Source organism: Gymnoscopelus microlampas (assembly GCF_963454915.1).
Source record: "Gymnoscopelus microlampas genome assembly, chromosome: 14".
Lineage (NCBI taxonomy): Eukaryota > Metazoa > Chordata > Actinopteri > Myctophiformes > Myctophidae > Gymnoscopelus > Gymnoscopelus microlampas.
Window position 1 is genome coordinate 50,995,526 of NC_139951.1, and position 5,000 is coordinate 51,000,525.

Here is a 5,000-nt window from a genome sequence, read left to right on the forward strand (position 1 = left end):
GTTTTTGACTGTCTAACTGTAATCTTTGTATAGGCGAGGATACAAAAATGACATTTCTTCAGTGTTTGCAGGAATACTACAGCAATTTGGTAATAACTGTACAGTGTTGGACACCAACATTGGAATCCCCCAAGTCTTAGCTTTCTTCAGGTACCAAGTTTATGCCAGTAGCCCTTATAAGTCTGGATATATAAGCATTTTAGTGTAAGCATGCTGTTTTATAGTAGGGTCCGAAAGTGAGGTTCTGTGACCATCCTTTGGCAAGTATGTTTTTACGATTGATTTGACCTCTATGGACCCTTTAGAAAAGATTTAGCCCCCAGGTCCCTCCCAAAAATCCCGGCATTTTTTGCTAGACAGCCAAATTCAAAATGGCGCCCGGCGCCATCTCTAAAAATTAACTTTTGATCTGGATGACCTAGAATCATGTATGAAGGCACTTTTCCATACAAGTCAACCATGAGGATTCCAAATCTGACACAATTTTAATTGTCAGACCTCGTTTTGACTCCGAAATTCAAGATGGCCGACATCCAGTACAGTAAAAACTTATACCCAGGGGGCAATGAACCAGATGGGCTAGAAATAAAAACTTGGTGTCTATTTCATGGTTTCAGAGCATGAGAAACTCAATGGAATACTTATCTTTATGATTGGGTGTGTCTGGACCTTTAATTTGCATATTTCCAAGATGGACGCCACGCAAAAATGAGTTTTACTTTGACTTTTACAGTGACAGCTGACTGTTATGGCAAAAAGTCTGCTTTTTAAGTAATATGAACACATTTGGTCAGTTTGAGCTTTAATTTATATGTTGTCAATATGGCAGACCCACACCATGAGTCTGGTCAGAGTCGTGTAATCCGGGATGCAGAGATGGTAGTCAAGGCAGCAGTGGAGACTAACCCATTTACAGTGAGCACATCATCCATGATCAACATATCTACAGGACAGTGTGCTGATTCCACATCCACAGTCAAGGACGACTTGATGAGTGTGAAAGAACTGGGTCTGAAGGCACTGTGTGAGTCACTGTCCAGTGAACAGAAGAAGACAAGAATAATGAAGCTTAACACTTTCTACACTCAAAACACAAAATCTAAACAATCTAAGGGGAAAACCTCAGCACCTGGCAAGAGCAATGAAATTACTGCCCTCCTGCGCATGACCCTAATCATAGCCAGTGGTGGAGAACTCAACCTTGTTGACTTTATAGGCAACCACGAGTGCAGTGACTTCCCCCCTTCCCTCTTCCAGGAAGATGGCAGGATGAGAACAGGTACCAAGGCAAGCCTTGTGAAGGTCCTGAAAGAGGAGACCAAAGTTGCATGTATCCCTGACCTGCCTACAGAAGACAGAAAAACAGCAGTAGTTATTGATGCCATGTATGCCATGCGCCATTGGTCGTTCCTGAAAGGTGAAGCATTTGGAACAATCGCTGAACGATACCAACGTCCGCTGTTGAATGATGTGCCTGCTGGCACAGAGATCATTCACTTCTGTTTTGACCGGTACTGTGGACCTAGTCTTAAGACAGCTGAGCAAGAACACAGATATGCTTGACCAAAACCTACCAAAGAATATGAAGTCAGTATGCATTACACAGCTCCAGATCCTCAGGAGTTTTTTGCTGTGTCAGCTAACAAGGCAAACCTATTGAGTTTCCTCTGTGACGAATGGTGTGAAAATGAGAAACTTAAGTCGGCCCTTGGTCCAACACATCTTTACCTGGGTGGGGGGTTTAAAGAAGAGACAAGGAGTGTGGTGATCAAGGAGGGGTCTATTGAAGATGTCCCTGCACTAGAATCCACACAACAGGAGGCTGATACAAGAATAATACTCCACACCCTGTACAGTGTCCAGAATGACAAAGTTGACAGAGTTGTCAGAATCAGAATCAGAAGACTTTATTGCCATGACATGTGAACATGTTAGGAATTTCATTTGGTACAGCGGAGCACAGTTTACAACAGACAGAAACAACACTCCCCAACACCACAGCAGCCATGGGCGGCGCTGTCATCCATGCCAATGACACAGACATCATCATCATGTGCCTTTACTATGCAGCAACCCATCTCCAATGCCTTCCAGAGCTGTGGGTGAGAACAGAGCAAAATTCATACCTTCCTATCCATCAAATGGTATCAGCACTGGGTCTCGCACAGTGTCGTGCCCTGCCCTTTATCCATAGTTTAAGTGGCAGAGATACTGTACCACCAGCTATCCCTTCTTCACTGGGAAGAAGGCATGGTTCAAGGCCATCATGCGTCTGGATCTCTGCACTTGAGGAGTTTGGTGAAAACTCTTATGATTCCCTCTCAGATGACGTCCATCAATCAGGCACGAGACCTCACAATTGCTGTATATACATCCAAAGCGGACCACCAGGAGGATTTTGACCTGAGTAAGCTTAGAGTGTACAAGTTCCTCAATAATAGATCAACCCTCTTAAAGCTGCTGCCCCCGACAGATAATTCCTTTGACCTGCACCTGAGAAGAGCTGTTCTAGCAACCATAATAGATAAATGTGCACATATCGCCAAGCCGGATATTCCTTCTTTCACAGAGTATGGATGTTCTCTCAGTGCTAGCAATGCAGTCCCCCTTGCATCTACCGAGCCAGCCTGGCCTGTGTCAATGAACAAGGCAATATCATGCAGCTGTATCAAAGGCTGCCAGAAAAACTGTTCCCGTGCAAAGAAGGCAATTCCATTCTACTTAGGATGCCGTTGCCAGGGACTGGAGACACGATGCAGCAGGATCAGTGCAACATGACAACAGTGACAGTGAATAGCATTGTACCATAGTATCATTGGCTTTAGAAGCAGGCAAGACTGAACCATAGAGGTCAAAATGAACCTTTTGTAGGCAACCTCAACTCCGCTTTTACTCTATTTGTCACTAAGTAGTCTATCTTTTGTTATGTTACTTGAATGCATACCACTATGTTAATTTGTATAGCCCTAAAGTTGAAGTTTTTGGCAAGTCTTGGAGTGTGCATGTGTCTGTTTATATTTTATTTAGTTTATTAAAATGATACATAAGGTACATTGTGGGCTTTTTCTCCGATTTTTCTCTGCAATCATCCCCACAACTATAGATCTATAAATCAATAAATGGAAAATGTAATACCATACATTATTTATGACTGCAGCCATATTGACAACATATAAATTAAAGCGCAAACTGACCAAATGTGTTCATATTGCTTAAAAAGCAGACTTTTTGCCATAACAGTAAGCTGTCACTGTAAAAGTCATAGTAAAACTCATTTTCGCGTGGCGTCCATCTTGGAAATATGCAAATTAAAGGTCCAGACACACCCAATCATAAAGATAAGTATTCCATTGAGTTTCTCATGCTCTGAAACCATGAAATAGACACCAAGTTTTTATTTCTAGCCCATCTGGTTCTTTGCCCCCTGGGTATAAGTTTTTACTGTACTGGATTTCGGCCATCTTGAATTTCGGAGTCAAAACGAGGTCTGACAATTAAAATTGTGTCAGATTTGGAATCCTCATGGTTGACTTGTATGGAAAAGTGCCTTCATACATGATTCTAGGTCATCCAGATCAAAAGTTAATTTTTAGAGATGGCGCCGGGCGCCATTTTGAATTTGGCTGTCTAGCAAAAAATGCCGGGATTTTTGGGAGGGACCTGGGGGCTAAATCTTTTCTAAAGGGTCCATAGAGGTCAAATCAATCGTAAAAACATACTTGCCAAAGGATGGTCACAGAACCTCACTTTCGGACCCTACTATAAAACAGCATGCTTACACTAAAATGCTTATATATCCAGACTTATAAGGGCTACTGGCATAAACTTGGTACCTGAAGAAAGCTAAGACTTGGGGGATTCCAATGTTGGTGTCCAACACTGTACAGTTATTACCAAATTGCTGTAGTATTCCTGCAAACACTGAAGAAATGTCATTTTTGTATCCTCGCCTATACAAAGATTACAGTTAGACAGTCAAAAACACCCTGTTACTCTCATGGTTGCACCCCAGCTATATTCCTACTTTCTTCCCCCATAAGTGCAGATGTTCTGTGCAAAGTTTCATGTCAGTAGAATAAAGAATGTGGGTTTAGCACCTGTTTTTTTGGAAAGAGGTCCTGGCGCTGGCGGCCATGTTGAATTTCTCAATTTTGAGGCCTTAATTGACATTTTTGCGCTGGGTATACAGCAGATTTGGATTCAGCACCCCTTAATACCCCTAGAAATGTTGTATACCAAAAATAAACACGAAATGCCTTCGGGGTTATGCTTCTCTGAAAATTGACCCTGTCTACAAGCTGTTACTTCAAACAAACATGTGTGTGTGTGTGTGTGTGTGTGTGTGTGTGTGTGTGTGTGTGTGTGTGTGTGTGTGTGTGTGTGTGTGTGTGTGTGTGTGTGTGTGTGTGTGTGTGTGTGTGTGTGTGTGTGTGAGCTCACTCTTCTTCTGTTTCCTGTTTAATTAAGATAAAGCTAAATGAAGCATTGTTCTGCTGCTCTGCCTTAGTCTGATTACACACACACACACACACACACACACACACACACACACACACACACACACACACACACACACACACACACACACACACACACACAGTGTGTAATAAAGTGAATTAAGTGTTAATCTGTTGTCTTTCATCAGGACACAGGAAGCTTTTCAATTAACTCCTCCCCTTAACTTCCTGTATCCCCTCCTCTTCCTCCTGCAGGAGTTGAGGAGGAAGAGGAGAGATCATGGACGGCTGCAGTGGAACGGCTCGGCGAGTTCCTCTATACACATGGAGGAGAAGACTCTCTCTCTCTCTCTCTCTCTCTCTCTCTCTCTCTCTCTCTCTCTCTCTCTCTCTCTCTCTCTCTCTCTCTCTCTCTCTCTCTCTCTCTCTCTCTCTCTCTCTCTCTCTCTCTCTCTCTCTCTCTCTCTCTCTCTCTCTCTCTCTCTCTCTCACACACACACACACACACACACACACACACACACACACACACACACACACACA

General features: G+C 43.0%; 1 protein-coding gene across 1 annotated transcript in view; it reads right to left on the bottom strand.

The window, feature by feature from the left end:
* Positions 1–5,000, bottom strand: part of LOC311060294 (transcription factor COE3-like) — a gene marked incomplete at both ends in the record, with an annotated part of 67,454 nt that overhangs the window by 18,077 nt on the left and 44,377 nt on the right. The gene's annotated exons all lie outside the window — the stretch shown is intronic.